Below are 25,165 nucleotides of genomic sequence, written 5' to 3'. Positions count from 1 at the left end.
GGGGGGGGGTGGCTGGCTGGCTTGGCGACGGCCCGTCTGCTGGGACTCCTCCGCCAAGTCCCCACTGCCGCAGGGACCACCTCCCTGGAGCCTGTCTGCAGAATGGGGATGGGGCACCAGGTCACCCCAGCCCCTGCAGGGCCTGGCTGAAAATGTCAGCCACAAAGGACAGGACACAGGGCGGCCTGTCCAGGAACAAGGGCCAAGTGTTGGCGTGGGATGATGTCCGGGGCTGAGCTGGTCAAATGTTTACTTGGAATGGTTCCAAGTGGGCACCCTCCAGCCACGGGGGCAGCTGGCGTCTGGCATTGGGCCCTCCTCTACCCACCACCATGGGGCAAGACAAAAGTTCAGATCCATCCCAGATGGGCTCGAATCCAAAAGTGCTTAGAGGGGGCTGCCAGAATAGGCCTTGGCATTGTCACTCCCTCCTGGTCCCTACCCATTTTGGGGGAGAGAAATTTCTGGGAGGCCAGTTTCAATTGTTTTCCTTCTGGAAGCACCTGTTGCTCTGGCTTCCTGCAGGGCTGCCATGTATGGTTGGGCAGGTTGGGCACTGCAAAAGGACACCTTGCCACTGAAGTAAATGGACCTGAAACCTTGCAACTGGCCATGAGCTGCATCAGCCCAGAGGGTGCTTTTCTGCAACTGTCTGCTAGGAGGGGGCACCTTTGTGTGCTGAGCATTGGAGACATTAAGAAGACAACATGATTCTCTTGGTAGGACTAGCTCATAGTCTGTTACAGATGGGGTTGCCTGATATAATACAGGATGCCCAGTTGGATTTGAATTTCAGATAACAACAAATACTTTTTAAAATGTATAATTGTGTCCTGTGCAATTTTATAATGTTTGAGTGTCATGGGTGAATGCTCTCTGAGTGTCTGCATGTACTGGGCCCTGTGCTCCGTCGTCCCCGACTCTTTGTAACCCCGTGGACTGACTGTAGCCCACCAGGCTTCTCTGTCCATGGAATTTCCCAGGCAAGAATAATGGAGTGGGTTGCCATTTCCTCTTCCAGAGGATCTGCCTAACCCAGGGATCAAACTTGCATCTCCTGCATTGGCAGGCAGATTCTTCACCACTGTGCCACCTAGGATCCTCTCTGAAGTCTGGTTAAGTCAGACCTTCCCTCCAGTCTCCCTTAGCACATAGGGGCCTGGGGGTCATGAAGGAGACTGTGGGAGGCTGAAGAGAGGCCAGTGTGTCTGGAGAGGAGCTGGAGAGGCAGCAGCGGTGAGATGGAGTGTGGACTCAGAGGCCGGGGTTCTCTGAGTGAGATGGGGCCACAGGAGGGTTTGAGCAGGGACCTCACATTGTAACAGGCTCCCTCTGCTGGTGGTGTTGAGAATAGGCTGGAGGGGCCTGACCGAAGCAGGCTGGCCTGTGAGGAGATTGCATCCATGCAACGGCTGGCTGCGGGGCAGTGATTTTGGAGCTAGAGAAAAATGGCTGATTCTGGATGTAGGAACTTTTTGTCATGGAAAATGTCAAACACATACAGAAGTAGCAAGGATTATGCAAGGAGCTCCCATGGCCCCATCACCCACTTTAACCATCATCAGCTCACAGCCAATTTTGTTTCATACAGACTTTTCACCCCTCTTGACAACTGGATTATTTTGAAACAAATCCCAGATATCATGTTATTTCATCCATAAATATGTCAGTATATTATATCACTGAAAGATAAGGCCTGGGTATATTTTGAAGCAGGAACTACTAGGAATTTGCCCCCAGACCTCAAGCTATTAAGAGAGAGGAGGCCCCTGACCTCATGAAATCCATGGCTCAGCAGTCAGTTCCCTGGTCGTAGGACCATCTCTCTAAGCTTTCTCGTGCTTTCCTCCTTAGGCCTCCTGTCTCCCGCCCTCCCATCTGCGCGCATTCCTAGAGCAATGCTCCTCAGGCTGGGGCCTGGGGACACTGGCATGGACTCACTTTTGGAAGTTCCTGCCTGCTCCCCAGACCTCACAGCAGCCCGAAGCCTCCCCTCTCTCTGATCTCTTGAGAACAGGACGGTGCTGTGTCTGCAGCTGAGGTTCCCGAGGCCCTCACAGATGGTCACTCCCCGCAAACTGAGGAAAGGCAGGCACCCCTGGTGAATGTGAGGGAAGCGCCGGGAAGTCACAGGGTGAGAGACAGACAGGGACACAGATTCAGACGTCAGAACCCCTTGAAAGTTCAGAGAGGCTTTTTGCTCGCAGAAGGCCACCCCCTCCAGGAAGCCCCCGGGCTTATCTCCAGTGTGCTGGGAGACCCTGCAGGGGTTCCTTCCCCTCTCAGGGTCTGGTCGTGCAGGGCTTCTGCCTTCTCCCGTCCTCTCAGATTCGGCTTCCTCTAAGTCCCCCAGATGGGGGGAGTTGAGGAGCAAAGGTAGACGGGCGCAGGCTGCTGGGAACGTGCTAACCTTGGACCCAGCCACCCACACTCTAAACTCTGTGGCAGGCATAGTATCCCCGCTTTCCAGAAGAGGAAAGTGAGGGGCAGAGAAATAGACACCCGACTGGGATCCCCTGGTTTGTGGGCAGTACAACCAGGACTTGAGTCTAAGGCCAAATGCTCAGCGTGCTGCCCAGGTGCCCCCATGGTTTTTGAGGTCCCACCCCCAGGCAGAGCCCTCCTCAGTAGGCCGAGTTTCACCAGTGCGACCCAGATTCTAGCCACTCTGCCACCTCAGAACCTCCTAAAGCCTGTGCTCCTCTTAGCCTCCTCAGGGTGACGCTGGGAGGCTGACTGACCTTCCTATTCCAATCACCTTCGTTCCCCAAGCCCTGTCTAGGGCTGGGCTTCATGGACACCAGATACACCAACATGTTTCTCTCATTTCATCCTCACAGCAACTGAGTGAGGTATTACGCCCATTTTACAGATGTGGAAACTGATGCCCAGAGAGGAGCAGTGACCTGCCTGAAGCCACACAGCCCCACTCTGGTGGAGACAGGACTGAGACCAGAGTTCTCTGACTCCCTGCACTCCATCCACTACACTGCAAGAAACTGGCTCAAAACACCTAACCCAGTGCCGTTTGGCTGTCCTGGCTTCTGGCAGCCTTTTGTTTTCTTCCCCAAACAACTCCTTTGTCTTAGTTTCACCTAGGTAGGAACACTTGATCTTTCTAATAATTGTGGGAGAAGGTATGATGATTGGTCTTTATAGGTGAAGTGCCACACACGCCTCCAGGGACATTGTGTTTCGAAACTTCCTGAAAGTTCCCCAAAGCTTGAGTTACTCCCTAGAGCTGCCCACAGATGCTTACGTTCTTCTAGCTCCCCCTACAGCCTTTCAACAACATCGACTCACCCTGCAAAACTTTCTGCAAAGTTTTCTTTCCCCTTTAAGTCAACACCTCCCACGGTTACCACATCTGGACCTTCTCCTCAAAAGTTTGGACCCACCGTGTCCCTCCTTGCTCCCCATGTTCAACAATAGTCAAAGCACTTTTGCCTTTTGTAACTCCATCTTCAAGAAACTAGGATTTGGTACAGGCTTAAACTAGGGAGGCTGTCAAGCGTGAGAATCACAAAAGCGTGTCTGGGTTTCCATCAACCTGAGAGCTCTTTGTGGGAGAGATCTGTGTCCTCCAATCAGATTACACTAACAGTCTTTCAGGGAAGGCACATCGTCTCCCCCAGAGTCCCCAAGCCCCGGGTCAAGGCCCCTGTGGAGCAATGATGATGGCAGTGAGTGGGGAGAGGTGGCTCTGGGCTCTGCTCACCACCAAGCCTGTGGGGAGCACTGCATGTCTAGTAGAAGGATGGAGCCTCTGCTTCCTGAGGTTCAGGCAGGACATAGGGAGGACGGGAAAGACCCGGTGGGGAGGCAGCTTTGGGTTCGCTCTGTGTACCCGCCTATCTCAGAACCCAGGGGAACTTGGACTTAGGCCTCAGTGAGACTGAGTCCTCCCAAGAGTGAGCGTGTTTGGGTTGAAGCTACTGTTCCTGGAGGCAGTAGCTGAGGACTCGGCATTCACTGTAGGGAGGGGCAGGGTCCAGAGAGGGAGGGACAGTAGAGGTCAGCTGATGTCCGAGTCCCTGTGATCTTGGGGCCTCCACCCGGGATGTCTCGCTGCCCCTGGTCACCCCGCTCAGGGCTCCCATAGGCCCCCCAGCCCCTCACACAGGCACACTCCTGCTCTCACCCACTCTTCTTTCTGGGCTCTCTTTGCCCACTCATCCATCCGACTTTCAATCAACATTCAACTGATCATCTACCAAGTGCCAGGTTTTTGTTTGTTGGGGGCAGAATTTACTGAGGTACAATTTACATATTGTAAACTCATCCCTTTTTATTGTGTGAGGTTTGACAAATGTTCAACAGTGGTGTAAACACCACCATAATCAAGCTATTGAATATTTCCATCAGTATTTCCTTCCTGCTCCTTTGTCACCAGCACTTCCTCCTCCTCCCAGCCCCTGATCTATTTTTTGTCCCTATAGTTTTGCCTTTTCCAGAATGCCATGTAAATGGAATCACGCAGCAGGCAACCTTTTGAATCTGTCTCCTTTTACTCAGCATAAAAGCTTACGGGAGTCATTTGAGTTCTTCCGTGTATTTGTTCTTGGTTCCTTTTTTATTGCCCAGTGAGTTTTATTTCCGTATGAATTGTATAGATTCAGAGTTGTATATGTGTAGGTAATTTATTGGGGCTTCCTCAGTGGCTCGGCAGTAAAGAATCAGCCTGAGATGTAAGAGATGCAGAAGATTCAGGTTTGATCCCTGGATTGGGAAGATCCTTTGGAGAAGGAAATGACAACCCACTCCAGTATTCCTGCCTGGAAAACCCCATGGACAGAGGAGCCTGGCGGGCTACAGTCCATGGAGTCATAAAGAATCAGACACGACTGAAGTGACAGAGCACACAGGCGATTTATGCATCTACTCATCGGTTAATGAGCATTTGGATTGTGTCCCGTATTTGGCAATTACGAATAATGCCGATGCAAACGTTCATGTATAGGTTTTTGTGCAAAAAGGAATTTTTATTTTTCTGGGGACGATACCTCGAAGTGGGAGTACTGAGTCGTAAGTGTATGTTTAGCGTTACAGGAATCTGCCAAACTGTTATCTGGAATGGCTGTACTATTTTCAAAATAATAATAACCTTCTCAAGTCTAAACTCTAACTTGAACATCTTGAACAAATGCCAGCAGGAATTCTGTTCCTAACTGAAAGCATCTCTCTTTTGGGAAAATGTAAGTCGCAGAGAGTTGGACACGACTGAGAGACTGAACTGAACTGAGCTGACTGAACTGAAGTTTCCATTTCTCTAGGTAAGTATCCAGAAGTGGGACTGTTGGATCCTATGTGGATTAAGTTTGTCATAAGAAGCTCCCAGACTATACACTACCGCTAGTAATGTTCAGGTTTCAGTTGTTCCACATCCTGACCAAGTGCCAGGTTGTTGTTTTTTTTAATGTTTCATTATGAAAATTTCCAACATCTAAGAAAGTAGAAAGAACAGTACTTTACTGAACCTCCACTTACTCATCAGCAGCCTTCAGCAACTACCTCCTTATCAGCCTTGGATCGTGTTTCCTCACCCCACCCACCATGACCCAATTATTTTTGAAGCAAATCCCAGATGTCATACCATTTTATTCATAAATATTCAATGTTACCTTTCCATGGTACCATTATCACATCTAAAACATGCCATTATCCCAGTTAATATATAGCCAGTCAGGGCTCACATTTTTCTGATTGTCTCCTGAATGTCATACTTAATTTTTTTTTTTTTTTTTGCAACTTAGGTGTTTGAATCAGAAAGCAAATAAGGTCTTCACATTGTGATTGGTTCACATGTCTTTAAATTACTTTGCTAGGAAGTCACTTGGGATAGTTCTTCTCTTTGTGGTTATGTCACTAATTCAATGTATATATTTATTTGCTTCACTTTACTTTCATCTTTTATGAATTTATTTAAAATTTTATCTATAGTTACAAAGTCTATGATACAGAATATATTTACAAAGGTATAACTTTCATTTGTGCCCTCCTCATCCCATTCCCCCTTCCTCTAATTATTAATTTGAAAAAAATTATGCTTTATCCTTCAGTTAGGTTCAGTTCAGTTGCTCAGTCGTATCTGACTCTCTGTGACCCATGGACTGCAGCACGCCAGGCTTCCCTGTCCTTTACTAACTCCCAGAGCTTGCTCAAACTTACGTCCATCAAGTCAGTGATGCCATCCAACCATCTCATCCTCTGTCGTCTCCTTCTTCTCCTGCCTTCAATCTTTTCCATCATCAGGATCTTTTCCAATACATCACCTCTTTGCATCAGGTGGCCAAAGTATTGGAGCTTCAGCTTCAGCATCAGTCCTTCTAATGAATATTCAGGACTGATTTCCTTTAGGATTGACTGGTTTGATCTCCTTGCAGTCCAAGGGACTCTCAAGAGTCTTCTCCAACACCGCAGTTCAAAAGCATCAATTCTTCGGCACTCAGCTTTCTTTATGGTCCAACTCTCACATTCATACATGACTACTGGAAAAACTATAGCTTTGACTAGATGGACCTTTGTCAACAAAGTAATGTCTCTGCTTTTTAATATGCTATCTAGGTTTGTCATAGTTTTTCTTCCAAGGAGCAAGAGTCTTTTAATTTCATGGCTGCAGTCACCATCTGCAGTGATTTTGGAGCCCAAGAAAATACAGTTTCTCACTGTTTCCATTGTTTCCCCATCTATTTGCCATGAAGTGGTGGGACCGGATGCCATGATCTTCGTTTTTTGGATGTTGCGTTTTAAACCAGCTTTTTCACTCTCCTCTTTCACTTTCATCAAAAGGCTCTTTAGTTCCTCTTCGCTTTCTGCCATAAGTGTGGTGTCATCTGCATATCTGAGCTTTATCCTTCCATTGATTTATATACGTGTACACACATATGTGTGTATAGGTATATAAAATACTTCAATATACACATATATTCACATCCCTCCCTTCTTTTGTTAGTTAAGTGTGAGTACACAGCCACACTCTCCCCTACCTTGTTTGATTCACCTTACATCTTGCCCTGCAGTATCTCCCACAGTGGCCTGTTGAGAGCTCCTCTGTTCTTTATCATCAGAGGCCTCCTCTGTGTTGATAACCACAGTCCCCTGCTTATGGACATTTTCCTCTTTCCAGCCCTTTGCTGTTACAAATAGAGTTGTAGTAAAAAGCCTTGTACTTCCATCTTTCGGCATACCAGTTGGAGTGTATTCCCAGCAGTGGAATTCCCAAGTCACAGCTTGAACATAAATGGTGATTTTGCTAGCTTTTGCCCAGTTCCCCTGCAAACAGATTGTACCATTTTGCGTTCCCATCAGCTGCACAGGGCTTGTTTCCCCATAGCTTCCAGAGCAGAATGTGTTGCCAAACTTTCGAATTTTTGCCAGTCGGATAGGTAGGAAATGGTATCTCTGAGTCATTTTGATTTGCATTTCTTTTGCTTGATTGAGGTTGATCATCGTTTCATATGACTAAGGGCCATTTGGATTTCTTTTTCTGTGAACTGTCTGGCAATATTTTTAGCCCATTTTTCTAGGAGGTTGTTGGTTTATTCCTTTTCTACTTTTAGAGGCTCTTTATAAATAATAGACATTAATCCCTTGAAATTTATAAATTAATATAAATTAATTATAGGACTTCCCTGTAGCTCAAATGGTAAAGAATCTGCCTGCAATGCAGGAGACCAGAGTTCGATCCCTAGGTTGGGAAGATCCTCTGGAGAAGGGAACTCCAATCCACTCCAGTATTCTTGCCTGGTGAATTCCATGGACAGAGAAGCCTGGTGGGCTACAGTCCATGGGATCGCAAAGAGCTGGACTGAGCAACTAACACACACAATCCCTTGAAAAGACCCTGATGCTGGGAAACACTGAGGGCAGGAGGATGAGATGGTTGGATGGCATCATCGACTCAATGGACATGAGTTTGAGCAAACTCGGGAGATAGTGAAAGGCAGGAGAGCCTGGCATGCTGCAGTCCATGGGGTCACAAAGAGTTGGACGTGACAGAGTGACTGAACAGCAATCCCTTGTCTGTGATAAAGGTTCAGGTATTTTCTTCACTTGGTCACTGGCCTCATTTGCTCATTCATTCATCCATCAGTCTCAAGCCACCAGATCCTGGGGATGCAGCAGTTGTGAACAGAGTGGCCCTGAGTGGGTCCTTGTGACACCCGAGCCAGAACCTTGGGCTGATCCCAGCCAGTCCTTTCCCGGGCTGTCCCTTCTGCCTCCTGACCTTTCTCCTGCCGTACAGTTACAACCCTTCCTGAGTCCTGCCTGCTCAGACCCTCAGCCCCTCCCAATCTGCACTCAGTGGGAGTCAGAAATGGAACCGATCATCTGTCTGTCTCCCCTGACATGTCTGATACCTGATGAGGGAGCGAGTGAAGAAAGAACAAATCAGTGAATGACTCTTAGGAGAATGACATAGACTCAGTCCAGGAAGCCAAGGGCTTGGTTTGGCTGCAGTTCTTGTCCCTAGTTTACTCCTTCCTGGAGTAGTGGTGGTGTGTGCTGGCCCGGGGGATATCTCTTTCTCAGTCTTAATCCTGTTGACTTTCTTGCTTTGCTTCCTGTTAATATTTGTTTGGCTGCACCAGGTCTTCTTTGCGCCACACAGGATCCTTAGCTGTGGCATGCAAACTCTTAGTAGCAGCATGTCGGGTCTAGTTCCCTGACCAGGGATCCATCCCGGGCCCCCTGAATTGGGAACAGGAGTCCTAGCCCCTGAACCATCAGGGAAGTCCTCCTGTTGACTTTCAAATGGAAGTTTATGAGCCATCTGCTCAGGTCCAGCTGCTGAGGTACCCACTCCCTCCTCCCTCGCCTTGACCACATCACCCTGCTCTCTAAGCCTCCGTTTCCTTACATGTAAGATGAGGAAGGTGAACTTGTTGGCTTCTAGGACCCTTCTGCCTGGGGTGGGTTCTTAAGCCCAATCTGGGCGCTTTCTTTACTGGGATGCTGGAGGCGCCCTCTGGTGGCCAATATTGGCCATGCAGCCCAGAAATGGACTTGGCAACCTGCATGGCCTTCCGAGTGGGTTTATGTGTGTGTGTGTAAGTGTCCCTTTGTATTGGAATGATACACGGGATGTGTGACAGGCTCATGATACATTCAGTTCAGAGCTTTACTAGATCTCTGATGAAAATGCAGAGAGAGGTGAGACCATTTAAAGGAAATGCAAAAGCTGGCAAAAACTTACTGGCCTCTGCTGGGGACACCTAGGATTGCAGAATGCCTTGGGGCATCTATCTCACTCTTACACATTGAGAACATTACTCCTGTGCTCAAAATCTCATCCTTGTTCCTCTGCAGAACAAGTAGATATCAAACTCCTGAGCAAGGGCATTTAGGGCCTTCAGAAGCTGATCCCTGCTTGTTACCTATGGCCCCATGTTCCACTCTTGTCCTTCTTTCCTGCCCCACTGCAGGCAGGCTACCTGCCCCATTCCCATCTCCTAGTCTCTGCTCATGCTGGTTCTTCCCCCCAGAGTGTCTTAGTCACCTTAGTCACCACACCATCTTTCAAGACTTGGCTAAATGCAACCTCCTCTAGGAAGACCTCCTGGGTTTTTCCACTTGGGTCTGAGCTCTCTTTCCACTGAACTCCCCAGTAACTACATCTGTCTCCTGGTATACAGACAATTAGTGTTTATCTAGGTAACTCGGGTTGAAGATGTCCAGTTGAGTAGCTCCTCCTATAGGATTGATCCCATGTCTGCTCCTTATCTGAGTCCTTCTAAACACTGAACCTTCCCCACTGGCATACAAGCTGCAGAGCCCTGACTCCCATCCTGTCTTGCATCTCCTCTGAGCGCTTGGCTTTAGCCCAAAGAGTCTTCTCTTGTGGAAGGAGGTCTGGTGGTCGAGGAGAAAGATGCTAGCCTTGGGCCAGACTCCTGTTGGCCCTGCCCTTCAGAAGGCAGATGGCTGCCCAGCACACAGGCTCTAGCTGCTGAGCTGTGTGTGGGAGGCTCGTGTCTGGGTGCCCAGAATAAAGCATCAGATCCATGTCAGTGCCTGGCTCTTTCCTTCAAGGACAGAAGTCATAACTGGAGCCATTGCAGGCAGATTCTTTACTGTCTGAACCACCAGGGAAGCCCACGGTGTTCGTCCCTCAGTCGTGTCTGACTCTTTGTGACACTATGGACTGTAGTCTACTAGGCTCCTCTGTCCATGGAATTCTCCTGGCAAGAATACTGGAATGGTAGCCATTCCCTTCTCTGGAGGATCTTCTCGACCCAGGGATTAAAGCTGGGTCTCCCACATTGCAGGCAGACTCGTTACTGACTGAGCCACCAGGGAAGCCCCCTGGCACTAATCTTCCTGATTAACTGTGGAAGTCTGCTTTTGTTGGTTTGTTGCGCTAACATGAGATTCTCATATAATCCATTTGTAGATGAGGAAACAGAGGATCAGAGAGGCTGAGTAACTTGCTCAAGGTCACAGAACTCTGAGTATGAATGCTCAGTCTCTGATTTCCAGGTACCTCCAAATCCTGGCAGTTCCTGGAATGTTCTGCTGTCACTGTCTTGCACATAGTAGGTGCCTGATGAATTCCTGGATAATAAAGCACAGACATAATGTCTGTATAACTATCCCTTTCTGGTAGTATTCCAGTCTGCCTCAGGCCTCTGTGTGTGGGAAGAGCCCCAGAACTGGGATTGTCCAACAGGGGGCGTGGCTCTGGGGCTGAAGGGATAGTGATGCCTGGGTCCCAGGAGAAGGGAATTCCCTGCATCTGGGTTTTAGGGGGAACAGGTCCTGGGCTTGACACACATTGGCACCTGCTGGCCCACTGGGTGTGCTGGAAAGCTGTGTGTGCTGGGCTGCAGGGGGTCCCTCTCTCTCAGTTTTAATACTACTGACTATCGAACTGAAGTTTGAGAGCCGTCTGCTCATGTCCAGCTGTTGAGGTGGTCTTCCCTCCCCTTGACCACATCATCCTCTTCTCTGAGCCTCAGTTTTCCTACGTGTAAAATCGTCTTTAAGACCCAGAGTGGAGCTGCTGAAGCCGTCGATCAGTTATGTTCCCCAGGTAGAAATCTGAAAGGACCCTTGACATGGCCACTGTACTGGCTCCCTGATGCTCCTGTCCCCAGCCTGGCCTGGAGGATGGCCCCAGGGGCCGTAGCTGGAGAGAAGGAGAATTGGGGCCGCTGGAAACCCAGGAGAGAAGCTGATTGGCCCAACCCGCAGGTGTCTTCTTCTGGTCCAATCAGCTATGGCCAGGGGGTGGAGCCACATGCCGTCTATTCAGCAGGGCCTTGGAGCCTGATTTCTGAACTGTAGGTGCCCATTGTGGTTCAAGCGCACTGGCAGGGCAGGTGAGGGAGTGCAGGGTGTTGGTGGCTTTCTCTTGCTGACTGTGTCAGTGTGACACAGCTGGTGGCTCCACGGGGCCAGGAGCTGGACTTGAAAGGCTCTATGCCTACCTGATGGCCAATCCCCAGGACAGGAACTTGGGGATCTGTCTTCCCGTTAGCTTGGGACCCCAAGTAGGCAGGGAGCACTGAGGTTAAACAGCCCTGCATGTAGTCTTGGGTTTGGGTCCAGCTCTTCTACTCTCTTGAGCAAGTCGCTTCTCTCCTCTGGCCTCAGTTCCCTCATCTGCCCAGTGGGTGTCATCATGAGCTGGTGGGGAAGAGACTGTGTGGTATGGAGGTTTGGGGCTCAGTGTTCAAGCTGACTTGAATCCAGTTTCTCCAGTTACTTGATCTGTGACCTTGGGAAAGTTACTCAATCTTGTATAGCCTCAATTTTCCCATCTATAAAATGGGGATGAAGAATCTCTCTCTTTGATTCTTCAAATGGTAATGTGAGACTGCTATATTTAAAATAGATAGCCAACAAGAACCTAATGTATAACACATGGAACTCTGCTCAGTGTTATGTGTGGCAGCCTGGATGGGAGAGGGGTTTGGGGGAGAGTGGATACATGTATATATGTGTATGGTTGAATCCCTTCGCTGTTCACCTGAAACCATCACAACATTGTTAGCCAGCTATACCAATACAAAATAAAAAGTTTTTGAAAAGGCAATGTGCTATGTACCAGCTGGGGTACACTCACTCATCTCTTATCCTCTCCTCTTTCCTGGCTCCAGTCCTCACAGCTCCCTGGCTAATGAGCCAAGCAGTGATGGAGTCAGGCCCACAGTGGGGATTCAACCATACAAGAAGAGTGATGTTGTGCTGCAGACCTCTTGCCTGGGTGGCCTCAACCTTGTCCAGTGTTTATGGAGTACTTCCTTCCTGGCAGGTAAGTCCTGTCCCTGAGGGGTTCTCAGGCACTCCTGCACAGGGCAGGCTGCATCCTTCTTTGTGAAGGCTCACTGCAGGCTTGAGAAGAGCCTGTCTTGGATGTCTGGACATCTGGATATCAATCCAGTCTTTGCCGTTCAATCCCTGTGTGGCCCCCCACACTAAATAAAGATTCCATGAGCTGGGGAGGGAGGAGACTCATAGGAGAAGTGAGAAGAGAAGACAGATATCCCAGTTAGGTCTGGGGAGTCCAGGCATGGAAAGGCCTTGGCCTCTGGGGCAGATGAGGAGCTGGGAGGGGCCTGGACCTCCTTGTGCCATGACAGGTGCTGGAGTGGAAGCAGAAGTCACTCGGTGGGTATGCCCAGGCAGGTGGGCCTGATGTGTCCTCACAGAGCTCCCAGGAGCAGTGGAAGGCCTCTGTGTGCCCACAAATATTTCCACAGCCTGGAGAGGTGTGGACCCAGCAGCATGCATCTGATAGGCACAGGAGTGTGGTATAGGTGAGGTACAGAAGGTGGGAGGACCCAGAGAGGCTGAGGGAGGCCCAGAGGGAGGCCATGTATGGTCCATGGACACCAGTGTCTGATGTCCAGACCTCTTGGGTGAGGACAGCAAGGCAGGTCCCCAAGAACTGAATCTGCCTCGTGTTCCCCCTCCTCTGCCTCAGCACCGCATAATTACCACCCCAACTCAAGAACTGAGATGTAGTCTTGACTAAGATGACCTGTCCTCCATCCAAGTGACATGAGGGCTCAAAATAGAAATACAATTCAGTTAGATAAGGAAAGTTCTGTTTATCGTGTACCTTGGTTTGTAGTCTTTGTACCTGCCACCCAAGGATAAAGGGGACGTGATACAGGTTCGTACAGGTGGGAAGAGGTGGCTTGCAAAGATAAACCAACATCAGTCTTTACATCTGTAAGGCTGGGCCACAAAACTCCCACAGATTACCAGGGTAAAGATTTGTGATTCATGTCTTTGCCCCAGTCAAGATGCCATTAATTCTGGGGGCACATGAAGACTCAACAAGGACTCCCCTGCTGGTCCAGTGGTTAGGGCTTTGCCTTCCAATGAAGAGAGTGTGGGTTCGACCCCTGGTCAGGGAGCTCAGATCCCACATGCTTCATGGCCAAAAATAACGAAAAAACCAGTAGCAATATTGTAACAAATTCAACAAAGACTTTAAAAATGGCCACATTAAAAAAAAATCTGAAAAAAAAAAAAAAAAGACTGAACAAAATACTCATACCAAATGAAACTGGGGTTAGAAGACAGATTTCAAGATACAGGATGAAAAAATATATAAGGAATATTTGATGTATAAGAAGAAATGACTACATGTAGCTAAATCTAAATGGATGATGATGTGATAATAATTTGTAATTTTTAAAGTAGGAATTCTTGAAACAAAGCCATTCTATAAGGGAAAACTTACTAAGTCAGAAATGAAATCATCTGCAGTGTCCAGTGGGGTGGCTTTTTACGTTTAAATTCATTAAAATTAAATACAATCAAATATTCAGTTCTTCAGTTGCACTAGCCACTTTTCACGTGTTTCATGGCCACACATGGGTAGTAGCTGCTGTACTGGACATTGGGTATAGAACATTTCCAATATTGCAGAAAATTCTTTTGGACATCATTGGTCTAAACTATTAGCAAATCCTTGGAAAGGAGAGGATGTTTTAGAGAGTAGAGAATAAAAGTGTTCTGAAGATCTTCTAGGATTTCGCTGGTGGTCCAGTGGTTAAGAATCCACTTGCCAATGCAGGGGACACAGGCTTCATTCCTGCTCTGGGACAGTTCCACATGTCACAGGGCAGCTAAGCCTGTGCGCCGTAACTACTGAAGCCCATGAGCCCGAGAGCCTGTGCTCCTAGAGCCACTGCATGAGAAGCCCACGCACTGCAAGTGGAGAGTAGCCCCCACCAGCAGCAACTAGAGAAAGGCCTGGGCTTAGCGATGGAGACCCAGCGCAGCCATATACAAAAGAGCTCTTTTAAAAGGCCAGGGGAGAAGTAAACGGGCAAAACCAGCAGCAAAACTGAAAAGCAGAGTAGAAGTTCTGAATAAGCAAATGATGACAGTGGTGAAGCAATTTGACATAAGGAATAAAGAGAAAGTTGACCAAGCCAGGGAGAGGGAGAAAAAAATATAATCAGTAGTAAATATGAAACTAGCTGGGAGAAATAAAACCAAGTTCATTAACTACTAAAATAGCTGTAATCTGGGGGAATTCCCCTATCAGAAGTCAAAGATGTCATTTCCAATAGCTATATATAGAGAAATTCCCTGGGATATAACACCTAAAATGCTCAATAAATTTTTAAAAATACTTTTCAAAGACATAGCTTCAGTTCACTTCAGTCGCTCAGTCGTGTCCGACTCTTCACGACCCCATGAATCGCAGTACACCAGGCCTCCCTGTCCATCACTATCTCCCAGAGTTCACCCAAACTCATGTCCATCGAGTCGGTGATGCCATCCAGCTATCTCATCCTCTGTCGTCCCCTTCTCCTCCTGCCCCCAATCCCTCCCAGCATCAGAGTCTTTTCCAATGAGTCAACTCTTCACATGAGGTGGCCAAAGTATTGGAGTTTCAGCTTTAGCATCAGTCCTTCCAAAGAACACCCAGGACTGATCTCCTTAGATGACAGAAAATAAGGGAAATGTCAAAGTTCAGAAGCATCAGGAAATCTTGAATCCAGAGAGGTTTTGGAGCCAATGTATCTGCCTATCTCTGGTGATGCAAAGTCTGGCTTTAACAGGCTACACGGCTTAGGGAAGAGAAGATAATTCTTGGGACCCAACCAAAGTGAGAAAGCAAGCTCCTGCATAAACCTAGGATCCCAAAGGGCTAGAAAACTAGGAAAAATGATATCTACAGAGATTTGTCTGCCTCTGTCTTCACTGGGGTTGGAGCAGAGGAAAGAAGAGTCTTCCCTGAGAGTCTCCAGGACAAGACCAGTTTCAAGGGTGTATGGCGCCAGCATCACGCTGCCCATATTGTTCCCTGTGCTCCCCTCCTCCAAAAAAACTAACTAAAAACATGCATTTTAAAGTGTTCCCCAGACGCCTGACGAAGTAATTGCAAATGCTCCCTGGAGAACACACTTTAAATCTAGGCTTCAAAGAATTCACACAGATAAACTTCTGAGGAACAGAAGGTCATACTAAAAAAGTCATTAAATAGAAGCTACATGAAATGAGAGTCAGCAGAAACAACACTGCTGAATCAGACCAACAACAACCAAAGATATTAGAATTATCTGTTACAAAGTATGAAGTAATTATGTGTAGTTTGCTAAAGAAATTAGACATGATTGAATCTATGACCAAAGAATGGGAGTAGCAAAAGTGATCAGATGAATCTGAAAAAGAACCAAATAGAACCTCTAGAAGTGACAGATATAATTGAAATTAAAACCCAATGTTTACTACAACATTGTAAATCAACTATAACTGGATAAAATACATTTTTAAAAGAAACCCAATGGATGGCAGACTAGTCCCGGGAAAGATGGAGTAAATATACTCTACCTGTCTCCTATGGAATGCAGTTATAAGCCCTGGATAGAATGTATGGACCAACTATTTGAGGACTTAAAAGGTAAGTGAAAAAAGTGAAAGTCACTCAGTCGTGCCCGACTCTGCGACCCCATGGACTGTAGCCCACCAGGCTCCTCTGTCCTTGGGGGTTCTCCAGGCAAGAATACTGGAGTGGGTTGCCATTTCCTTCTCCAGGGGATCTTCCCAACACAGAGATCAAACTCAGGTCTCCCACATTGTAGGCAGATTCTTTACTGTCTGAGCCACCAGGAAAGCCCCAAATATTTATTTTATTGGGCCATACCGGGTCTTAGTTGCAGCGTGTGGGATCTAGTTTCCTGACCAGGGATCAATCCCCAGGCCCCAAACATTAGGAGTGCAGAGTCTTAGCCACTGGACCAAAGGGAAGTCCCAAGGTAATTGGTATCCAATAGATTAGAGAAGGAAACAAGAGTTTGAAGTACAAGTGAACTGGGGTGAGTATCTCATTTTTCTTCCCTCCAGTGTTGCCTGGCCTGCACTCAGAGGCAGACTGGAAGGGTGTACCAGGTACAGACAGAAGAGCTTCAAGATAGAGCTCTCTTTCTGGCCAGAGGAGTAGGAAAGGGCCTCCTAAGGATATGAGGGAGAGTTTTCCTGTTTGTTTTTTTTTCATTTTTCTCCCAAGGTCTCCCATCCTAGCCTCCAGGCAGTCTTGCAGTGGTGGTAGTGGCAATGGTGACGACACCATCAGTCAAGAGGGTACCTAAAATTCTGAGAGAAGGAAAACCTTCTCTCTACCAGAAGACCTGTGAACACAAGTGAAAGGAGTGAAAATGAAAGCCGCTTAGTTGTGTCCGACTCTTTGTGACCCCGTGGACTATACAGTCCATGGAATTCTCCAGGCCAGAATACTGGAGTGGGTAGCCTTTCCCTGCGCCAGAGGATCTTCCCAACCCAGGGATCAAACCCAGGTCTCCCGCACTGCAGATGGGTTCTTTACCAGCTGAGCTGCCAGGGAAGCCCAAGAATGCTGGAGTGGGTAGCCTATCCCTTCTCCAGGGGATCTTCCGGACCCAGGAATCGAACCGGGGTCTCCTGCATTGCAGGTGGATTCTTTACCGACTGAGCCATCAGGGAAGACCTCGGGCAAACTGTTTTTGCTTCCCGTCACCCCTACTCTCTGTCCTCCCATTGCTTCGCCCCAGACACAGATGCCGTTATAGTACATAGCAGAACTGGGAACCTAAAGTCCCAGATTTCTGGCTGGGGGATGAGGAAGGAAGCCCCCACGGATTTAGAAAGTGTTGGGTGATTGAGAGAAGAGAGCACAAGATAGTGACCCTGTAACTTTGTGTATGAACTTCTGGGATCACCTCCAAACTGTGGATGCGTGGAAATGATCCTCAACAGAATGTGAAAGGTTTTGAGAACTGAACCATGGGGCAGACTGCCACCCAGGTCGCAGACGGGTCACTGATGTTGCACATGTAGGACACACTTGAGCAACACTGCAAAAGGCTTGGAAAACTCAACCGATATTGGAAGCAGAGCCCAGAAAGGGGGTTGAAATGTATGGCCTGAATCTAGTCTAGATCAATTATATGTATATAATATTACAATATATATTTATATTATATGTTATAAATATTATATATTTTATATAATATATATACACATACATATATATGTATATGTGTACCAACATTCTCCTTAATAAACAAAACCCAGAGTCACATAACATGATATGTAAAATGTCCAGAATACAATCTAAAATGACTTAGGATATATAGAATGAGAAAAATTTCAATTCTCAGTTAAAAGGCAATCAATAAATATGAACCCTGAGAAAAGACAGATGTTGAAATTATCACACAAGGACTTTAAAGTATCTACTATAAGAAGTAAGGGGGACGTCCCTGGTGGTACAGTGGATATGAATCTGCCTGCCAATGCAGGGGACACAGGTTCGATCCCTGGTCTGGAAAGATACCACAAGCCCGTAGAGCAGCTGGGCCTGTGTGCAGCAACTGCTGAGCCCCAGTGCTGCAACAATTGAAGCCTGGGCTCCTAGAGCCTGTGTTCCGCAATGAGGAGTGGCCCCTGCTCACTACAAATAGAGAAAGCCCACATGCAGCAATGAAAACTGGGCACAACCAAAAATAATAAAAATCACAGAAGGAAGGGCGAGCACTCTTGAGTGAAAAGATAGACCGTCTCAACAAAGAAATAGAAGATACGAAGAGGAGCCAAATGGAAATTACAGGACTGAAAAATTCAATGACCAAAAATTTTAAATAACTGGATGGATGGGCCTAAAGATTATCATCCTAAGTGAAGTAAGTGAGAAAGAGAAAGAGAAATACCATTGTGCTATCACTTATACATGAAATCTAAAATACGACACAAACGAACATAGCTACAAAACAGAAGCTGACTCACAGGCTTGTAGTTGCCGAGGGGGAGGGAGAGAGGAGAGGGTAAGAATGGGATTTGGGGTTAGCAGATTCAAACTGTTACGTATAGATAAGCAACAAGGTCTTGCTCTACAGCACTGGAAAGTATATTCAATATCCTGTGATAAACCATAATGGAAAAGAATATGAAAAAAATATATGTATAACTAGGTCACTTTGCTATACAGCATGAATTAACATTATTTTTTTTTTAAACAACTTAGTCTTTTATTTGCCCAAGGCCAGCTGTTGCAGGCATTGAGGCCCCTAGACTTCCAGAAGGGATGGGAGTGGGGGAGTCACCCTGCCTCCCAGGTGCTGCCTGCCCCATCCTGCTTCCTGCAGGAGATGGAAGAGTAGAGAAAGTGTGCCCTTGCACCATCAAGATCTCAATTGTGTGTGTGTGTCAGTTGCTCAGTCGTATCCGACTCTTGCGACCCCATGGACTGTAGTTCACCAGGCTCCTCTGTCCAAGGGATTCTCCAGGCAAGAGTACTGGAGAGGGTTGCCATTTCCTTCTCCATGAATTAACATTATAAGTCAACTATACTTCAGTAAACTTTAAAAAATAAAATAACTAGATGGGCTCAATAGCAGCAGAATAGAGATGACAGAAAAGTTAGTGATCTTGAAGATATATCAATAGAAATTGTTCAATCTGAACAACGAGAAAAAAGATTGAAAAAATTGAACAGAGTCTCAGGAACCTATGTTCAGTTCAGTTCAGTCGCTCAGTTGTGTCCGACTCGTTGCGACCCCATGGACTGCAGCATGTCTGGCCTCCCTGTCCATCACCAACTCCCGGAGCTCACTCAAACTCACATCCATCGAGTCCGTGATGCCATCCAATCATCTCATCCTCTGTTGTCCCCTTCTCCTCCTGCCTTTTGTCTTTCCCCGCATCAGTGTCTTTCCCATTGAGTCAGTTCTGCTCATCAGGAGGCCAAGTATTGGAGCTTCAGCATCAGTCCTTCCAATGAATATTCAGCCCTGATTTCCTTTAGGATGGACTGGTTTGATCTCCTTGCAGTCCAAGGGACTCTCAAGAGTCTTCTCCAAGATGCATGGACCACAAGAACCTATGGAACAATACCAAAAAGTCAAACATTCATGTCATTTTTCAGTCCTAGAAAGAGTGGAGAAAGAGTGCAGTTCAGGAAGTAATAATTGAAAAATACTTGCTGAATATTTTGCAAATGTTTAGGTTTAAGAAACTCAACAAATCTCAAACAGGGTAAACTCAAAGAAATCACCTCCTAGATATATGAGAATCAAAGTTCTTTAAAAACAAAGAAAAATATCTTGAAATTAGAGAGAAAAGCACATTATCTATAGCAGCCCATTTATTTGACTGTTGATATCTTATCAGAAACCGTATGGACAAAAAGGAAGTAAAACAACTGTTTTTAAAAATTGAGGCATAGTTAATTTACAGTGTAGTACTTTCAAGTGTGTAGCAAAGCGATTCAGTTGTACGTGTGTGTATATTATTTTTCAGATACTTTTCCGTAATAGGTTATCATAAGATATTAAGTATAGTTCCCTGTGCTGTACAGTAGGTCCTTGCTGTTTACCTATTTTATATATTGTAGTGTGTATATGTTAATCCCAGACTCCTAATGTATCTCTTTCCCCCTACCCCGCTATCCCCTTTGGTAGCCATAAATTTGTTTTCTATGTCTGTGAGTCTATTTCAGTTTTGTAAATAAGTCCATTTGTATCATTTTTGAAGTGCTGAAAGAGATGAACCACTAACCCAGCTTATCCAGTGAAAACATCCTTTAGGAATGAACATAAAAATATCCTGAGATGAAGACAAATTGAGTCTTTGTTGCCATCACACCTGTTCTGAAATAGACACTAAAGGCAGTTCTTCAGGTGGAAGGGGAGGTGATGCCACAGGGAAACCTGGAGCATCAGGAGTGAAGGATGAATGGCAGAAATGAGAACTATCTGGGTAAATAGACTGTTCACTTTCTCTTGAGTTATCTGAAATATGATTGACAGTTGAAAGCAAAAACTATGGCATTGGTAGTGGAAGTTTTCAGTGTAGATCTATTATATGAGTTATAAAGGAAGGAGGGTAAAGAGACTTCTATGGTGGTGAGATTTCTACATTCGATTTAAGGTGGTAAATAAAGTATTTCTTCCTATTGTCTTCTAAGTAGACAATAAAAAGTTAAGTATGTATATTGCAATCACAAAAAAATTTATCTAAGAATACAGTAAAAATACAAGAAATAAACTAAAATGAAATACAAAAAACAGTTTAACCAAGGAAAGAAGGAAAGGGAGACAGATGAACACAAAAACAGAGCGAACAAAAAATAAAATAATTAAACAACAGAACTAGGTCCAAACATATCAATAATACCATTAAATCGAAATGGACTAAACATACCAATTAGTGAAATGATCAAAATGGATTTAAAAAGATACAATATGCTGTATATAATTATGATATAGATGGGTTAAAAGATTGAAATATGTGTACTAAAAACCACTGAACAATATTCTTTAAATGGGTAACTATATGATATGTGAAATATATTTCAATAAAGCTCTTAAAAATATTGAGATATACCATGGAAACACCAAGCAAAAGAAAGCTGGAGTGGCTATATTAATATCAAAATGGGCTTCAAAGCAAAGCAAATTACTAGGGATAAAGAGACACATTACATGACAATAAAGAGGCCAGTTCACCAGGAGGACACAGAAATCCTAAATGTGCATGCATATGATAACAGGACTCCAAAATGCATGAAGGAAAAATTGATCAAGCTGAAAGGAGAAATGGAAACTCCAAATGGAAATTTGGAAACTTCAGCTTTCCTCTCTCAGTAATTAATAGAGCAGATAAATAGAAAATGGCAAGGATATAGAAGAACTGAGCCATAAATCAGCTGGATTTAATTGAGGTTTATAGACCATTCCATCAAAATCCAGCTGAAAATAGTCTTTCCAAGTGTGCAAAGAATCTCCACTAAGAAAGACTGTATCTTGGGTCATAAAACAAGTCTTAACAAATGGATATTGAAATCATACCAAGTATGTTATTTGATTAAAATGAAATTAAACTAGAAATTTATAGCAGAACAATAACTGGAAAATCTCTAAAACTTGGAACTTAACACACTTTTAAATAACTCGTGGGTCAAAAAGAAAGTCTCGTGGGAAATTAGAAAATTTTCTGAGCTGAATGAAAATAAAACATACCAAAATTTGTGAAATGCAGTTTAAGCATTGCTTAGAGGAAAATTGATAGTATTAAATGATTATATTTTTTAAAATCTCAAATATCTAAGCGTTCACCTTCAGAAACTAAAATAAGAGAAATATAAACCTAAAGCAAGCAGAAGGAAGGAAATAATGAAGAGCAGAATTTAGTGAAACTGTAAACAGAACAATAGAGAAAGATCAGTGTAACAAAAACTTGCTCTTTGAAAAACTGAATAAAATTGATCAAACTTTAGGTCGACCGACTAGGAAAACATATATTACCAGTATCAGGAATGAAAGATGAATTATCACAATAGACCTCACATGCATTAAAATGGTAATAAGGAAATAATAATACAAACAACTCTACAGAATAGACAACTTAGATGAAATGAGTGAAATCCTTGAAAGTCACACACTACGAAAAACTCATCCAAGAAGAAAGAGGTAACATGAATAGTCCTATATTTATTAAAGAAACTGAATTTATAGTTGAATGCCATCTGAAAAATAAACTCCAGAACCAGATTTCACTGGCAAATTCTACCAAGTGTTTAAAGAAGACATTAAACTGATCTTTTCACATATGCTATCTTCCAGAAAACATATGAAAGGGGAATACTTCCCAACTCATTTTTTAAACAACCAATATGCTATGTTCTTTATTATTAGTAATTCACTAATTTTTGGCTGTGCTGGATCTTCACTGCTGCACAACCTTTTCTCTAACTGCAAAGGGCACGGGCTACTCTCTGGTTACAGTGTACGGGCTGCTAATTGCAGTGGCTTCTCTTGCAGAGACAGGCTCCAGAGCACACAGGCTTCAGTAGCTGCGGCTTCAGGGCTCTCGAGCACAGGCTCAGTAGTTGCGCAGTATGAGCTTAGTTGCCCATGGCATATGGGATCTTCCCAGACCAAGGATTGAACCCATGTTTCCTGCACTGGCAGGCAGATGCTTTACCACTGAGCCACCAGGGAAGCCCCCAACTCAATTTTTGAGACTAACTTTATTTTGATGCCAAAACCAGACAAAGACAATACAAGAAAAAGAAAACTACAGGTCAGTATCCCTCAACATAGATACAGAAATCCTCGACAAAATGTTTCCTAATTGAATCCAGCAATATGTAAAAAATAAGTGGGTCTCATCTCAGGAATGCAAGGCATTGAAGATCAATCAATGTAATTTACTATGTTAACAGTCCAAAGATGAAGAACCACATGAGCCTATCATTTAGAAAAAACATTAAATTAAATTCAACATCCAGTCATGAGCATCCATAAAGTACTTTTATAACATCCACAAAAGCTCTCATAAACTAGGAACGGGAGACTTCCTTAAACTGATAAAGGGCATATACAAAACAACCTGTATCATACCCAGTGGTAAAGACTGAATGCTTCAGGAGCAAGACAAGGATATTCGTTCTCATCATTCCTATTTAACCTTGTCCTGAAACACCTAGTCAGTACCTTAAGTCAAAACAAGAAAACAGAAGGCAGACAGGTTGGAAAGGAAGAAATAAAACTATTACATTGGCAGATGACATTTCTATGCAGAAAATCCCAAGGAATCTACAAAAACATCTAGTGCTTGTAAGAGATTTTAGCAATGCTGCAGGATACAAGATCAGCCCACAAAAAATCAATCATATTTTTACATACCAGCAGTGAACAATTGGAAACTGACATTTAAAAAACTGTACTTACAAAAAACCAAAAAACAAAAAACTGTACTTACAACAGTACCCCCCAAATGAAATAATTAGGTATAAATCTTACAAAATACTTGCAGGATCTGTGTTGAGACTGCCCCCTTTAAGGGACTTTCCTGGAAGTCTTGTGCAACATCTGCCCTCACATGGCACTGACTGTGTCACACGGGTCCCCATGGCAAGGGTGCAAGGGAGGCTGGGAAATGCTCCACAAGGACTTCATTAATTTTCACTGTTAGGATCCTGAGGGGGTTCCAAGACCACATAGGCAGAGGCTGGCAGCTTCCTCTGGGTACTTTTGGGAATGTTGTCTGTCTCAGAGTAGGTAAGAGCGATCACTAGGAAGGACATTTTTTTAGATATCTGGCTGAATGGACATGGAGAGCAGCTTCCAGTAACAGAGCTGAGGGCATGAATGTCAGATGGGCAATCAGGGGAGAGAAGAAAGAGCTGCCTGGAGGAGGAGTCACTGAGGCCTCGCGGCAGTAAGTGCTGGCTGGGCCAGGGCCCCCAGTCCACGCCCACTAAGTCCATCGTCACAACCCCTCCTAAGGAAAATGTCCCGTGCCCCCAGGTAACCTCATTCTGTCCTGGGTTACCTTGTGCCACCCTTTGCCCTGGTCTCAGCTGATTGGACTCAAGCTTGGCACCTAACCCAGGAGCAGCCAGTTCACGGGAGGGTCTTGCTCAAAAAATTGTCTAGCCATTCAGATTCCCTGGTCCAACTGTATGGAAAGAACTTGCAGGTGGGAGCAGAACAGACATACACACTGGAGCACTGGGGGCCAGGTCTTGTCCTGGATTCCTGTGGTCTCTCAGCAGTTTGGACCAGGGCACTCCAACTCAGATCTTCATGAACTTCCCTCCTGGCTCCTGGTACGGTCATCCCCACCACCAACCCTCTCCTTCAGAGCTGGAGGGCCTCAGCTGCTTGCAACAAACATACCAGCCCTCAGTTGTTTTAAATCAAGGTCCTCAAGCACTTCCTATAGAAATTCAGTAGATTTCAATAATAGAATCAAAGTTGAGCTTTTGAGAGTTCGTTCTGGGGAGCGTGAAACATCTGACATTGTTGTAAATATTCTTGCACATTCATTTAAAAAGTTCAGCATCAAAGACAGAATTCTTTGTGCTTGCAAGGATGAATATAAATTTTAGTAGAACACAGCAGCATGGTAAAAACAATATTCATATCCAATTAGGAAATTCATGGAGCAGAAATGAACTTGGAATCGGTGTGGTACAAATATAATTGAAACTTGGGATAAAACAAGCTGTGATGGAATATCAATTGAAGTGGAAACTGTAGTCATTTGTATGTACATATGCATACATAAAGAGTAATTACACTACAATACTTTTTTGGCATGGGTATTTAATATAAGACGTATTTCAATCTGATCACAGGGCCAGGACTAGGAAAGGAGAGGTACAAAGTTTAAGGGGGGCTTCCCAGGTGCCTCTAGCGGTGAAGAACCTGCCTTCCAGTGCATAAGAGACATAAGACAGGCGGCGTCAACCCCTGGGTTGGGAAGATCCCCAGGAGGAGGGCATGGCAACCCACTCCAGTATTCTTGCCTGGAGAATCCCATGGACAGAGGAGCCTGGCGGGTTACGGTCCACAGGGTTACCAACAAAGAGTTGGACACGACTGAAGTGACTGAAGCACAGAACAAAGTTTAAGGGGTAGCAAAAAACTCAATAATCGAGACAAATAGCACTTTTCTACATGTATTTTAAAAATAAAAATTAATGCAAAAACCATGATAAGTAAAATATCCAAATTTTACAGATAGGATCTGTATTATTGATTTTCTTTCTGCCTCAGGTTCCCGCATTACTTGGCAGAGCCTTGCAAAGCAGTAAGTTTTCTCATTTGCTGCTTGTCATCAGTCAAATTTTTCAACTGTTTGAGCCTTTGAAGAATTACTTTGTAAATCATTTTAAGTGTTTACAATGGAATTGAACATTTTGTAAATGAAT

The 25,165-nt window shown here is 45.1% G+C and overlaps 1 protein-coding gene and 1 long non-coding RNA gene across 15 annotated transcripts in view; one reads left to right on the top strand and one right to left on the bottom strand.

Moving 5' to 3' along the window:
- Nucleotides 1–25,165, top strand: part of SMAD6 (SMAD family member 6) — a 232,618-nt gene that overhangs the window by 135,361 nt on the left and 72,092 nt on the right. For 12 of the 14 annotated variants that reach the window (XR_015135381.1, XR_015135380.1, XR_015135378.1 and 9 more), the window contains one exon: nucleotides 12,102–12,256. The gene's annotated coding sequence lies outside the window, so the exon portion shown is untranslated. Of the gene's footprint in view, nucleotides 1–5,153; nucleotides 5,274–12,101; nucleotides 12,257–25,165 lie in introns of those variants that run through there. The other 2 variants (XR_015135390.1, XR_015135388.1) reach the window with 2 other exon arrangements.
- On the bottom strand, nucleotides 19,153–23,375 carry LOC147365305 (uncharacterized). The gene is made up of 2 exons (XR_015135403.1): nucleotides 23,250–23,375; nucleotides 19,153–19,324 (listed from the first exon to the last, which is right to left on the bottom strand). It is a non-coding gene; the product is annotated as an uncharacterized LOC147365305 (long non-coding RNA).

This window comes from Bos grunniens, chromosome 10 (assembly GCF_055505025.1).
Source record: "Bos grunniens cultivar Pamir isolate PY7600 chromosome 10, Bosgru_T2T1.0, whole genome shotgun sequence".
Classification (NCBI taxonomy): Eukaryota; Metazoa; Chordata; class Mammalia; order Artiodactyla; family Bovidae; genus Bos; species Bos grunniens.
Note: the sequence above shows the minus strand (reverse complement) of the source record. Positions and strands in the feature narration are given on the sequence as shown.